At 54.5% G+C, this 15,265-nt stretch overlaps 1 long non-coding RNA gene across 1 annotated transcript; it reads right to left on the bottom strand.

The window, feature by feature from the left end:
* Positions 1 to 258: 258 nt before the first annotated feature.
* LOC140391989 (uncharacterized) lies at positions 259 to 14,912 on the bottom strand. The gene is made up of 3 exons (XR_011935222.1): positions 14,851 to 14,912; positions 12,113 to 12,185; positions 259 to 1,955 (listed from the first exon to the last, which is right to left on the bottom strand). It is a non-coding gene; the product is annotated as an uncharacterized lncRNA (long non-coding RNA).
* Positions 14,913 to 15,265: the final 353 nt, after the last annotated feature.

The raw sequence follows: 15,265 nt of genomic DNA, 5'->3' as shown, positions 1-15,265 counted from the left end.
GTGGAGACTTCCTCGAGTTGTACAGAGATCAATGGCTCACCCGGGCGTGGAGGAGGCTCAGCTTCTGATCGTCAGTGACGGAGGGCGAGGAGGAGGCGGCGAGGTAGACCTCGAAACATCGGAGCCAGTGTGAAAAAATCCCTTTGGCTTCCGCGGCCTGTGGGTCGAGTTCCAGTCGGTCAGGTCTGAGGGCCGATTCCATTGCGGTGTTGTAGTTGATTAAATTGATGCGACCATCAATTCACACGAGACAGTGAGTGGAAGTGAACTGTGGCTTTAATCGACTAGAACAGTGCCTGCCTGCGACTTCTCTGCCAGTGAGAGCCGCCTACAGGGCAGCTGGTCTTGATACCTCCCCTCAAGGGGGCGGAGCCAGGGGTGGAGCCCACAAGGGCACCAACATGATACATTCCGTGTAGTACAGTACAATGGTCCATAGGTGGAGCCCACATGGGCAACAGCGTGATACACAATGTGATACAATGGTGGATGGTTAGTACAATACGTTCACCACAAAACCGAAGGGGGATTCTCACTGAGGAATCCATGACTTTGGTGCATTCCATGGGAGGCTTACCACAACTTGATCATTTGTGAGACTTCAGCAAGTTAAACTCAAGCTATTCCCCAGCTCAAACATCCGGAGCAGAATTCTCCGACCCCCCGCTGGGTAGGAGAATCGCCGGGGGGCGGTGTGAATCCCGCCCCTGCCGGCTGCCGAATTCTCCGGCGGTGGGGTTTTGATGGGGACGGGATTCGCGGCGCGCCGGTCGGCGGCTGCTGGTAGTGGTCCCCCGGCGATTCTCCGGCCCGCAATGGGCCGAGTGGCCGCCTGTTTTCGGCGGGTCCCGCTGGCGTAAATCACAACAGGTCCTTACCGGCGGGACCTGGCTCCACGGCGACCTGCAGAGTGGGGGGATCTGGCCCCGGGGGGGGGGGGGGTGCCGCCATGGTGGCCTGGCCCGTGATTGGGGCCCACCGATCCGCGGGCGGGACTGTGGCGTGGGGGCACTCTTTCCCTCCACACCAGCCGCTGTCAACCTCCGCCCTGGCCAGTGCGAAGAACCCACCTGCGCATGTGCTGGGATGACGCAGCACACGCTGGCGCTCCCACGCATGCGCCATCTCGTGTTGGCCAAGGCCCTTCGGTGCCGGTTGGCGCGGCGCCAAACACTCTGGCACCAGCCTAGTCCCTGAAGGTGCAGAGGATTCCGCACCTTTGGGGCGGCCCTACGCCGGAGTGGTTCACGCCACTCCTCGGCGCCGGAGTTGCCCGCCCCGCCGATTCACGGAGAATCCCGCCCCCAAACCTTGGTTCTGTCAACTTGTGCTTAATGTTGAGTATACCTCTATGGGAGAGAATGCAGACTCCATAGAATCATAGAATTTACAGAGCCGAAAGAGGCCGTTCGGCCCATCGAGTCTGCACCAGCCCTTGGAAAGAGCACCCCACTTAAGCCCACATCTCCACCTGTATGCCCATAACCCAGTAACCCCACCTAAACCTTTTGGACACTTAAGGCAATTTATCATGGCCGATCCAACTAATCTGCACACCTTTGGACTGTGGGAGGAAACCGGAGCACCCGGAGGAAACCCACGCACACACGGGGAGGATGTGCAGACTCCGCACAGGCAATGACCCAAGCCGGGACTCGAACCTGGGACCCTGGAGCTGTTAAGCAACTGTGCTCACCACTGTGCTACCGTGCTGCCCTTTATTACATTACAGTGACTATGCTCTGAAGTACTTAATTGTATTGAAAGCGTTTTCAAACAGCTTAAGTCATATGAATCAAAGTCCATCTTCCTTTTAGGTGCTGGTCAGCCAGAGGTGTAGGTTTCTCAGTAGATCAATTTGCAAGTCTCATACTGTTTCCAAATCTGTCAAATACTGGTTGACCTAATGGCAATACCCTTTTTCACCTCATCCACGGAGAGCATGTGAGATTTGCCTGAAAGAAATGAAATGAAATGAAATGAAAATGAAATAAAATGAAAATCGCTTATTGTCACAAGTAGGCTTCAAATGAAGTTACTGTGAAAAGCCCCTCGTCGCCACATTCCGGCGCCTGTTCGTGGAGGCTGGTACGGGAAGACTCAACTGTGGTGAATTCGGCGGCATTTTGCACACTGCCGGTCACTATATTCAAAAACGATTGCTTAAAATGTTTCCCAAAAAAAGTTTCATAGTTTAGCAAGGGAAATATCTACCATGCTTCCCTGCGATGGGGCACGATTCTCCAGCCTCGTTGTGCTCCCGCTCAAGCGAAACGAGGTCGGGGAATAGCGGGAGAGGGAAAAGCGCGAACCGTGCCAGGCGCCAAGCACTTTGTGATGTCAGGACCTCGCCGTAGCGTGGTGAGAAACAAATTATCGTCACTTAAGCCCTATTTCCATACGATTAACAGGAGCCTCCCATCATTTACTGGCCTCCCCAGCAAGTGGTCACATTGGCGCCGATTAGTACTCCTTTTGAAAAACTTGAAGGGCTTCTGTGGGGAGCCGAGGAGGTGAGTAGCCATCTTTGCTCACAGGCAAAGAGCCCAGTGGCACTGGGCTTGCGACCACAGTGCGCGGAGGAGTTTGGGGGACCTTCGACTTGGGGGGGAACCCTCGGCAGGAGGGGGGGGCACCATGGGACGGAGGGAAGCACTGGGGGCAACCGGGGGAGCAACCGCTCATGGCACCACCATGCCAACAGCTGGATCATGTGTACTCATTCCGGGGGCAACCCTTGTCCCTGCCCGTCTGCCCCACTGACCACCCATAACCTCCATTGGCTGCCAAGGCCTCTGGCCGTACGGCTGAAGGCTATTGCTAATCGGGAATTGGCAATCGTGGTTACTGTGCCTCAACACTGCGGGAGGCAACACCACACACACAACATCCGAACACCCAGGGGGTGGTACCCAGCTCCAGGGACATGTCCACAGCCGGAGGATAGGTGAGTGCCACGGGGAGCGGATCAGTGCCCAATCCAGGTGGCATTATGAGCAGGTGTCTGGGGTACAGGGTCCGGGATCTGTTGAGAGGGATCCACTGCGGTCGGGTGTGCGTGGGCAGGGCGTTCCGGGTGGGAGGGGTATCAATGGGGGAATGGAGGGTCCTGGGGTGGGAGCCACCGCTGTTTGTCAGTCCAACACCCTTTCCCAATGCCCTACAGATAGTAAACACTATGGCAGGGATATTGGACCCAGAACTTGCCTGAGTACTGCTGCTGGTAGTCAGGGCGGCCGGACACCGGAGACAGCAGCAGCAGCAGTGTCAGCAGATGCTCGAGGTAGCGGCCCACGTGCCGGAGCCAGCCCCACACCCTGAGGACCCGAGCGCCCATCAGGCCAGGGAGGGACCCGGAGGGTGGGGGCCCTCATCAGCCCAGGATGTACAGGCCTCGCTGGTCTTTCGAACAGATAACGGACAGCACGTGCTGCAGGAGGCTCCACCTCAATAAGGAGACAGTGCGGCACCTGTGCCATGTCCTCACAGATTTGGCACCACCCAGTGGCCGTCAAGGACACTGCAGCCTTGAATCTATATTCTCGGGATCAGTACAAGGCTCAATCGGGGACCTGAGTGGCACCTCGCAGGCCACAGCCCACAGTTGCATCTGACAAGTCATGGATGACCTATATGCCCGGACGGAGAACTACATCATCTTTGACATGGACCAAGCCCAGCTAAATGCCCGGGCTGAAAGTTTGCCTGCCATTGCCTGGATGCCCCAGGTCCAGGGGGGTAATAGATGCCACGCATGTTGCCCTGATCTCACCGTGCCATCTGGGAGTGCTGTACGTTAACAGAAAGGGGTTCCACTCCCTCAACATACAGCTTCCATGTGACCACCAGATGAAGATAATGCATGTGTGTGCATGCTTCCCAGGAGTGTGCATGACAGCTACATCCTGGGGCAGTCAGTCGTCCCGGCCTCTTCGAGGACCACCCCAGGATGGGCAGCTTGTTCTTGGGGGATAAGGGATATCCACTGAGGACCTGGCTAATGACCCCAATATGGAGGCCGGTGACCGAAGCGGAGACCCGATACAACGAGGTCCATGTGGCCACCCAGGCTGTCATTGAGTGGTACACCTCAAGATGAGGTTCTGATGCCTTGACCGTGTGGTGGTCTGCTGTGCCCTCCACAACCTCACAAGGCAGCGGGGTGACGAGCTGGAGGTTGGTGATTAGAAACATGTGGCCACCTCCGAGGAGGAGGAGGATGATGAGGACGAGGATGATGAGGTGGCGCTGGACAAGCAGGGGCTAGAGGATAAGGCTGGGGACGTACCTAAGGACCAGCCGGAGGCTGCAGGACAGGCAGATGCGGCGAGGGTCCGGCAAGCCCGGACGGCCAGGGGCCCTCAAACTCACCCGATTCAATTAGGACGTGGCCTGCTCCGTCACCCGCCACTCCCATTTCCCACCCTCCCAGGGTCTGTGTCACATCACTCCAGGATGCTGGGACTTTCAGCCCCATTAGCGGGCCACTGTCGAGGGCAGCGGGGGATGGTGTTGATAACCTGCAAAGATATGAGCGCCAGTGTTCTTCAATCTATGCCATAGTCTGACCTTTGCCTCGCTCACACCCATCACCTGCACACTGTGTGCCCGGGGAGGGGTGGGGATGCCTGGAGAGAAGAACCAAGGGTTCAGAGGTCAGCCAGAAAGTGACAGAGGCATCACACTGGTTGCGCTCAAGGGTGTTTATTGTGTTTTACTATTCCCCACTCTCCCGAAGGTGCCGGCCTCCCTATCCCCACTCTCCTCACCCTTAACTCACTATCCTCTCCGCCCCCCCCACCCCGTCCCCCCTCACCTGTTTCCTCAGTGATCCTCAATGTGCCTGGCCATCCTAGCTACGTCTATGTGGCTCCCCAGGATACACATCGAAGGTGGAGGCAGCCAGCGCACTGCCTTGTCCCGTGGCCTTCGATGCCCCTGGTGGGCGTCCTCTGGGGGATCTGAGGCCGGAGGGCCTCGGCTCATTTGTCGGTGTTGCCGCCCTGTCCCGTGTGCTGACAGTGAGACCCAGCCTCATCAGAGGGGCGGAACTCAGGGGACCTGATAACCACCATCCCCACGCCATGTGATGGGTCCGGGTTGGCACTCAGCACCCCTCCTCCCAGTCAGAGCCAATAGGGCCCAGGAGTTCACTTTGGGATGGAGGAGCAGCTGTTTTGAGCCCCAGCTGCCCCTGCATCATCTGGCTCTGCCAGCCCTGGTGGCTCCCCAATGTCAACATCATTGTGTCGACGCCCTCGGGGATGCTCCTCAGTGACTGGGAAATGCTCTGCAGTCCCTCGGCAATGCCCACCTGCGACTGGGAGAAACTCCACAGTGTCTCGGCCATTCCCATCTGAGAGCGGGACATATCCCGCAGTACCTCATCAAGGTGAGTCACATCCCCCAGCGAGGCGGATATTCCGCCGAGATCCTCAGCCATGGCCGTCATCGAAATCTTGGACACCTTCACTAATGGCGCCGACGTCATGCACCAGACTCTCCACTGCGGTCGCCACCCTAGCAGTGTTGGCCTCGGTGTCACACATTGCCGGCCTAACATCTTCATCAGCTCAGGGATGACCTCTTCCACAGGCTCAGCATCACGCTGGGACCTAGCTAGGTCCTGGGGTCTAGCAGACCTCCGACTGCTGTCTCGCCTGGGGGTTCCTGCCTCCACCTGAAGTGCATCAGCAGCTGGGTGGTGCTCACCAGATTGTGCCCCAGAAGCCTGACCACTAACCTTTCCCACCGAGTTGGGTGTATCTGCGCTGGTGGAGGGTGGGGATGACAGCTATGACATATCGAATGTGGCCTCCTCGGAACTCTCCTCCAAGGTGGTCTCATGGGAGCTTGGAGAGGGGGCCGCCCGGGATGGGTCAGCACTGTCGGCTGGAGGACCTGCGGGAGAATGGACATGTGGTCAGTGGGAGAAATGGGTCAGTCAAGAAGGCAATCACTACTCACGTTTGACAAGTCCCCCTGGGTGGAGCCTGGTGGTTCCTCACCTCTGCGGTGTCCACCAAACTCTGCCCTCTGCGTTGGTGGCCGCTCTGTCCTTGGCCGCACCAGTCACCTCCAGGGCCTGTTTCTCGAAGGAGGTGAGGATTCTCATGTCTGGCACATCACTGTCAGTCTGGGACCTCTGCCGGCGATTGTGGAAGAGCTTTTCCTGAAGGGACATGGAGAGGGCATAATTAGCCACACGCGGGGTTCACAGTGGTTAGAGGGGGTGTGTGAAGGAAAGGTTGGGGATGCTGGAGGGAGGGTTGGGGTTCGCATGGCGAGTTGAGGGGTGGAAACGTCTTGGGAGGGGGGAAACCTGGTGTCTACTCGCTCGCGCTGTCCAGTGTAGACCGTTGATCTTTTTCCTGCACTGGAGGCCAGTCCGCCTGGTCAGACTCCCGGCACTCACGCCCGCCACCACCTCATCCCAGGCAGCACTGGCTGACCCACCTGGACCCTCGGGGGAACAGGACTTCCTTCCTGGTGTCCACAGCGTCCAGCAGCCTCTCAGATCTGCATCCCTGAATCTTGGGACCGATTTCCTGGGCACCATTAGTGCGAGCTGGCTCGGGTTGGCTGAGCAAGCACTGTTTAATTCCTGCTCGACCTTGTTAGCGGGGGGCTGGTGAGCTCGGTGCCGGCAAATCAGCTGGCGAGCCTTCATTTGCAGCAAGAAGCTCGTGAGGCTTTGTTAAGTGGATGAGTTATCATTGAATGGTGTTGCCGACCTCGGTGGGCCGAGCACCGGGAAGCTCGCGGCAGTTCCCGCACGCTACAACGCTTCAAAATCTTCTGGAGAGTCGCTCCCATAATCACTGTGATGTACAAACAAAATGTCCAAGTTAGCTTCAATTCTCACCATTCATGAGAGCACATTACCCACAGTTCTTCATCTACAACTTGAATTTCGCCAATCCGTCAGATTATTAGATTGTGAGAAATTGATCAATAATTGCTGGAAATAGCCAGAAATAGCAACCCCTTATGAATTGGCTCAGATATTTGTTTTAAAAAATATGTATTTTTATTCAATTTTAGCAAATTTTCAACAACCCCCCCCCCCCCTTACAGAAAAAAGATAAGCATAAAACACACAGATCAACATCGTACACTTAGATCGTGAATTCCCCCAATGTACAAACCCCCCCATGAAACAATAACAAACACCTACCCGAATCCCCCCCCCTCCCTCCCCCACTCCCTCCCTTTCCCCCTCCCTCCCCCCCTCCCCCCCTCTCCCCTCCCTCCCCCCCCTCGGCTGCTGCTGCTGACCACCTCCTAACTTTCCGCTAGAAAGTCTAGGAACGGTTGCCACCGCCTGAAGAACCCTTGCACAGACCCTCGCAAGGCAAACTTTACCCTCTCCAATTTAATGAACCCTGCCATGTCGCTGATCCAGGCTTCTACGCTTGGGGGCTTCGCATCCTTCCACAGTAGCAGAATCCTCTGCCGGGCTACCAGGGACGCAAAGGCCAGAATACCGGCCTCTTTCGCCTCCTGCACTCCCGGCTCGTCCGATACCCCAAATAATGCCAATCCCCAGCTCGGCTTGACCCAGGTGTTCACCACCTTAGACACAGTCCTCGCAAAGCCCCTCCAAAACCCATCCAGCGCGGGACATGCCCAGAACATATGGGCGTGGTTCGCTGAGCTCCCCGAGCACCTCACACACCTGTCCTCTACCCCAAAAAACCTACTCAACCTCGCCCCTGTCATATGCGCTCTGTGAAGAACCTTAAATTGTATCGCAAGAGGAGGAAGAATTAACCCTACCCAGGGCATCAGCCCACAGACCCTCATCTATCTCCTTCCCCAGCTCCTCCTCCCATTTACCCTTTAGCTCCTCCACCGAGGTCTCTTCCTCTTCCTTCATCTCCTGATAGACCGCCGAGACCTTGCCTTCTCCAACCCACCCCCGAGAGCACCCTATCCTGAATCTTACGTGCTGGAAACACAGAAATTCCCTCACCTGCCGTCTCACGAATGCCCTCACCTGCATGTACCTGAAGGCGTTTCCGGCGGGCAGCCCAAATTTCTCCTCCAGCGCCCCAAGGCTCGCAAACGTCCCATCTTTAAACAGGTCCCCCATTCTTTTAATTCCTGCCCTGTGCCAGCTCAGAAACCTCCCATCCATTCTCCCCGGGACGAACTGATGGTTCGTGGACCAAACCGAGGTCCCTACTCACCCCTGTGGCGCCTCCACTGCCCCCAAATTTTCAGAGTCGCCGCCACCACCGGACTCATGGTGTACCTTGTCCGCGGGAGCGGCAGCTGTGCTGTCACCAGCGCTCTCAGACTCGTGCCCACACAGGACACCATCTCCAGCCTCTTCCACGCCGCCCCCTCCCTCTCCACTATCCACTTTCTTATCATCGCCACATTGGCAGCCCAGTAGTACCCACATAGATTGGGCAACGCTAGCCCTCCTCTGTCCCTGCTACGCTCCAGAGACACCCTTTTTACCCTCGGGGCCTTACTCGACCACACAAATCCCATGATGCTCCTGCTGATGCGTTTAAAAAAGGCCTGAGAGATCAGGATGGGAAGGCACTGGAACACAAAGAGGAACCTCGGAAGGACCGTCATTTTCACCGACTGCGCCCTACCCGCCAACGACAGTGGCAACATATCCAACCTTTTAAACTCTTCCTCCCCAGGTACCGAAAGCCACTTTCCACCCTCTTCAGCGGAAGCTCGTCTATCTCTCTTCCCTGGTCCCCTGGGTGTATCACAAAGAGCTCACTCTTCCCTACGTTAAGCTTATATCCGGAAAAGTCCCCGAACTCCCTGAGGATCCGCATAACCTCCCGCATCCCCTCCACTGGGTCCGCCACATACAATAACAGGTCATCGGCATACAGCGACACCCGGTGTTCCTCTCCTCCCGAACCAGTCCCCTCCAGTTCCTGGACTCCCTCAGTGCCATGGCCAAAGGCTCAATTGCCAATGCGAACAACAAGGGGGATAGGGGACACCCCTGCCTCGTCCCCCGGTACAGCCGAAAGTATTCCGACCTCCGCCAGTTCGTGGCCACACTCGCCACCGGGGCTTCATAAAGTAGCCTAACCCAACTGATGAACCCCTCCCCGAACACAAACCTCCTCAGCACTTCCCAAAGATACTCCCACTCCACCCTATTGAAGGCCTTCTCCGCGTCCGTAGACGCCACTACTTCCGCTTCCCCCTCCATTGCAGGCATCATAATTACGTTGAGGAGCCCCCGCACATTGATGCTCAACTGCCTACCCTTCACAAATCCCATCTGGTCCTCGTGAATCACCCCCGGGACACAGTCCCCAATTCTGGTAGCCAGCACCTTCGCCAACAACTTCGCGTCGACGTCAAGGAGCGAGATCGGCCTGTACGATCCACGCTGTAATGGGTCCTTGTCCCGCTTCAGGATCAGCGAGATGAGTGCCCTGGACATTGTCGGGGGCAGGGCCCCCCTCCCTCGCCTCATTGAAAGTCCTCACTAGTAGCGGGCCCAACAGGTAGAATTCCACCGAAAACCTATCCGGCCCCGGGGCCTTCCCTGCCTGCATGCTCCCCAACCCCTTAACCAGCTCCTCCAGCCCAGTCGGTGCCCCTAGCCCAACCACCTGCTCCTCCTCCACCCTCGGGAACCTCAGCCAATCCAAAATTTGGCGCATCCCCCCCTCCGTCGCGGGGGCTCCGACCTATACAGCTCCTCATAAAAGTCCCTGAATACCTCATTTATTCCCACCGCACTCCGCACCCGCTATCCCTAATTCCCCCAATCTCCCTCGCTGCCTCCCACTTCCGAAGCTGATGTGCCAACATCCGGCTCGCCTTGTCCCCATATTCGTACACCGCCCCTTGCGCTTTCCTCCACTGCACCTCTGCCCTCCTGGTAGTCAACAGGTCGAATTCGCCCTGGAGGCTTCGTCGCTCCTTGAGTAATCCCTCCTCGGGGACCTCTGCATACCTCCTATCCACCCTTAATATCTCCCCCACCAATCTCTCCCTCTCTCTCCTCTCCTTCCTCTCCTTATGGGCCCTAGTGGAGATTAGCTCCCCCCTGACCACCGCCTTCACCGCCTCCCAGACTACCCCCACCTGCACCTCCCCGTTGTCGTTGGCCTCCAAATACCTTTCAATACCCGCCTGCAAACCCACTCATCCGCCAACAGTCCCACATCGAGGCGCCACAGCGGGCGCTGGTCCCTGTCCTCCCCCAACTCCAGCTCCACCCAATGCGGGGCGTGGTCCGAGATGGCTATGGCCAAATATTCCGTGCCCTCCACTCTCGGGATTAGTGCCCTACTCATAATGAAGAAATCTATCCGGGAGTAGACTTTATGGACGTGGGAAAAAAAGGAAAATTCCCTGGCACCCGACCTGGCAAACCTCCATGGGTCCACTCCCCCCATCTGGTCCATAAACCCCCTGAGCACCTTGGCCGCCACCGGCCTTTTACCCATCCTGGACCTGGAGCGGTCCAATGCTGGGTTCAACACCATGTTGAAGTCCCCCCCCCCCTTTATCAAGCTCCCTGTCTCCAGGTCCGGAATCCGACCCAACATGCGCCTCATGAATCCGGCATCGGCCCAATTCGGGGCGTATACATTCACTAGTACCACCCGCACCCCTTGCAGTTTACCACTCACCATTGCTCAGATATTTGTTCGGGTAAACATAGAACATAGAACAATACAGCGCAGTACAGGCCCTTCGGACCACGATGTTGCACCGAAACAAAAGCCATCTAACCTACACTATGCCATTATCATCCATATGTTTATCCAATAAACTTTTAAATGCCCTCAATGTTGGCGAGTTCACTACTGTAGCAGGTAGGGCATTCCATGGCCTCACTACTCTTTGCGTAAAGAACCTACCTCTGACCTCTGTCCTATATCTATTAACCCTCAGTTTAAAGTTATGTCCCCTCGTGCCAGCCATTTCCATCCGCGGGAGAAGGCTCTCACTGTCCACCCTATCCAACCCACTGATCATTTTGTATGCCTCTATTAAGTCTCCTCTCAACCTTCTTCTCTCCAACGAAAACAACCTCAAGTCCATCAGCCTTTCCTCATAAGATTTTCCCTCCATACCAGGCAACATCCTGGTAAATCTCCTCTGCACCCGCTCCAAAGCCTCCACGTCCTTCCTATAATGCGGTGACCAGAACTGTACGCAATACTCCAAATGCGGCCGAACCAGAGTTCTGTACAGCTGCAACATGACCTCCTGACTCCGGAACTCAATCCCTCTACCAATAAAGGCCAACACTCCATAGGCCTTCTTCACAACCCTATCAACCTGGGTGGCAACTTTCAGGGATCTATGTACATGGACACCTAGATCCCTCTGCTCATCCACACTTTCAAGAACTTTACCATTAGCCAAATATTCCGCATTCCTGTTATTCCTTCCAAAGTGAATCACCTCACACTTCTCTACATTAAACTCCATTTGCCACCTCTCAGCCCAGCTCTGCAGCTTATCTATATCCCTCTGTAACCTGCTAAAGGATAGTATTCAATGGAGGCTGACAATGTGAGACGTCTGTTTGCAAGGAACCTGCTCACAGAAACAGAGCACAGGATTATACAGGTGGGTACCATCCACTTAATCAAATGCATGTTCAATGAACGGTTTCCTTTTCCATTTTAAATAGTTGAAGGAGTCTGCTACACGAGCAGCTGCATCCTGTGTCCATGGAGAACCATATAAACTGATGTATTCCCTTCCCTAATGGAGCCGTTGCTTGAATGATGTACCTACACGTCCTGAACTGTCTGTTGTCAGCATAATTACTGGGAGATGTCAGCAGCATGGGAGGTGAGAACCTCAGTCACCTTCACTGTTCCCGACTCAGTATAAATTAGAGTTCTGTATGCGGCTGCAATTTGCAGTGGGCACGTGTGATGACCGAAACACTTTCCACATTTTTCCATCGCACAGAATTGTACCGCAATACTGAGCCACAAGCTATAACTGAGAGTCTACCTTCTAATTTACTGGCACCGTCAGGCACTGAACCTGTACATTACTGCTGGTGCCATTGAAAGGTGAGTTGCATTTAAACTTGAGTTTATGCGGTCAACCATATGCGTCAAGCAGAAGTGCATTGTGGGTTTACCTGACTCTTGGTTGCTGCTCTTCAGTGGGACATTACGATATTTACGAAGCAGAATACTGTGGATGCTGGAGATCTGAAATAAAAACAGAAAGTGCTGGGAAAACTCGGCAGCTCCGCCAAAGAGAAACAAGAGTTAACTTTGCATGTCGCAGATGACTCTCCTTTGGGTCTCATAAAATGTTACGTTTTATCATTCTTTTTATTAATTAGAAAAAGGAATAATTTCTAAAATAGTCAAACTCTTGATGACGTAAAGAGATATACTTATGTTTTTCATTCCTCGTTTTCAAAAAGAAAACCCAACAAGTTGCCGACTATTTTGTGGCCTTATGGAGCCTTGTTTCTAAGTGTATCTGCTCCTTCCAGAAGTCTACTGGCAGCACAGTGGTTAGCACTGCTGCCTCACAGTGTCAGGGATCCTGGTTCAATTCATGCCTTGGATGACGGTTTGGGTGGAACTTGCACATTCTCCCCGTGTTTGCGTGGGTTTCCTCCGGGTGCTCCGGTTTGCTCCCACAGTCCAAAGATGTGCAGGTTAGGTGGATTGGCCATGCTAAATTGCCCCTTTGTATCCAAAGATATGCAGGTTAGGTTGGGCAACAGGTATAGGGCGGGGGGCAGAGGATGGCTAGCTAGGGTGCTCTTTCAGAGGGTCAGTCACAGACTCGATGGGCCAAATGGTCTCCTTCTGCACTGTCAGGCTTGTAATTCTATGATCTAGAAAGAGGAGTGTGATATGAATCAGCTACTTGTCGTGTGCAGTGTTCTGGATCCAACATAGGTTTTCAATGTTTAAATTCAGCTTGCTTGAAACCAGTCGCGGAAACAGAAATCAAAGTCACTCAGGTGGACCCTAGCCAATTAAACTGGGCTTTAAATGACTTGCTGGGTCAGTGCATGTCTTCAATAAATCCAGCCCATAGCTGTTATTGTGTCAAAATCAGGAACAGATGTCGCACAAGGACAGCAACAATGCCTTTACTCGAACAAGGCTGCCATCATAACTTTACCCAAAGGGTGAGAAGAGTGGGAAGGGAGACACAAGCATTAGTCCAAAGAGGTCATTATATCCCAGGAAACGGGCCTGTTGGTGATGTGGGGCGTCATTCTCCGCCGGTGGGAGTCTCCGTTTTGCCGGCGCCCGGGGGTTTCCCGATGGCGTGGGGCTGCCCCACAATGGGAAACCCCATTGACCGGCCGGTGTAACGGAGCATCCCACCAGCGGGTCGGGGCAGAAATGTGGCGGGGCGGGATGGAGAATTTCGCCCGTCATTTCCTGTTTATCGAATGGCGTTTATCATAGAATTTACAGTGCAGAACGAGGCCATTCGGCCCACCAAGTCTGCACTGGCTCTTGGAAAGAGCACCCTACCCAAACCCACTAAGGGCAATTTTGGACACTAAGGGCAATTTAGCATGGCCAATCCACCTAACCTGCACATCTTTGGACTGTGGGAGGAAACCAGAGTACCCGGAGGAAACCCACGCACACACGGGGAGAACAGGGAGAACAGTGACCCAAGCTGGGAATCGAAACTGGGACCCTGGAGTTGTGAAGCAATTGTGCTAACCACTATGCTACCGTGCTGCCCACGACTCGAGAAGATTAAAATAGTAGTGCATCAAATGAGAGCAGAAAAGTTACAACTTTCCCCTCTGTTAAGATGGTTCTGCTTATTGCTGTGCGTTGGTTGTGACTGGCTAAGGAATGATTGCTGAGATCTACGTATGTCTGAACAGTAAACTGGTTTATAGCATAAACATAGTTATACAGATATACATGACTAGGTGTTTGCTAAGTCTGAGCCATGGGCATTCTCCCTCTGGGCTCTTGGTCATTGTAGCGCACAATGACTTACGCGAGACGAGAAGCGGTGAAGTCGATCTCGACTTTATTAAGCGAAACTTGTCCCCAGCAGCTCAGCAACAGAATAAGGCTGCGGGGAGAAGCTCGGGCTCTTAGACTCCGCCTTCAGGGCGGAGCCAGAAGTCAGCAGATCCAACCAGGACCCGGGACCTGACAGCCAATAGCCTCTCGGCTTCACAGGTACCACATTGCCCCTAATACATACCACCACAGTCATATGTCTTTTACATCATCATGTGGGTGGTACTATTTCTCTGCATTAACCCTTTCAACCCTAATACCTCACCTATTACTGCAAAGTCAGTTCCTGTAAATGTTTTCACCACTGCCTGATTCCAGTCACCTAATGATGACTTAAAGTGGTGTTAGGATATTTGGAATTTTTAGTTCAGCATTGCCAGTCACTGATAAGTGCCTCTTTAATTGGCAGCAGGAGTCGGATATCTTAAGAAAGAATCTTTGCTAGTATGCTGGTGGCTGGGTATCATACGCATTATTTTCTCTTTTTAGTGAAAGTGGAAATGGAAGTTCTTACTTTCTATAATGTAATGGGGCCTGAAAGGTACTCTACCTCGATAGGCAAAGGTTTATTGTCACATAAAATTCATGAATGAAAAGTATACAGATTTCATACTAAAACACCCCTCATTACAACAGAAAAATGAAGACACATTATAGAAACATAGAAAATAGGAGAAAGAGGCCATGTGGCCCTTCGGCCCTGCTCTGCCATTCAATATGATCATAGTTGATCTTCTATCTCAATGACACATTCTTATGATCTCCCCTTTGACACTTCAAGAAGCCTGGCCGCGATCCTCCGCTCCGGCGACAGAGTCCGGGCACCGACGGGAAAGCGGGTGCGTTTTACCTCACTGCTGGCGCCTGTTCCGAGATGGCATTCCCCGGCCGACAAGGGGGCTAGTAGTGGCGGGAAGCACGGGGGCGTGGTCTCGGAGTGGCGTCGGAGATCCGGCGCCACGTAAATGACACGACGCCGCGGCGCACAATAGGTGACGCGAGCGCACAGGCCGCCGACGGGGGACCACGACGCCACGTCAAGCAGCGCCCAGGTTCACACACCATAACCTGGAGATGCTGCTGGACACCCTCGAGGAGAGGAGGGGGCGTCCGTACCCTGGACCCGGCCGGAGGGTGCCAGCCAACGTGGCCCGGCGTCTGTGAACGGAGGTGGTGCGGCTGTGAGTGCCACCGCGGTGACACCCAGGGCTGGCAAGCAGTGCCGCAAAAAACACCACGACCTACTGAGGGCAGCCAGGGTGAGT

Source organism: Scyliorhinus torazame, chromosome 15 (genome assembly GCF_047496885.1).
Source record: "Scyliorhinus torazame isolate Kashiwa2021f chromosome 15, sScyTor2.1, whole genome shotgun sequence".
Lineage (NCBI taxonomy): Eukaryota > Metazoa > Chordata > Chondrichthyes > Carcharhiniformes > Scyliorhinidae > Scyliorhinus > Scyliorhinus torazame.
The sequence above is the reverse complement of the archived record's forward strand: the minus strand, read 5'-3'. Positions and strand labels throughout refer to the sequence as shown.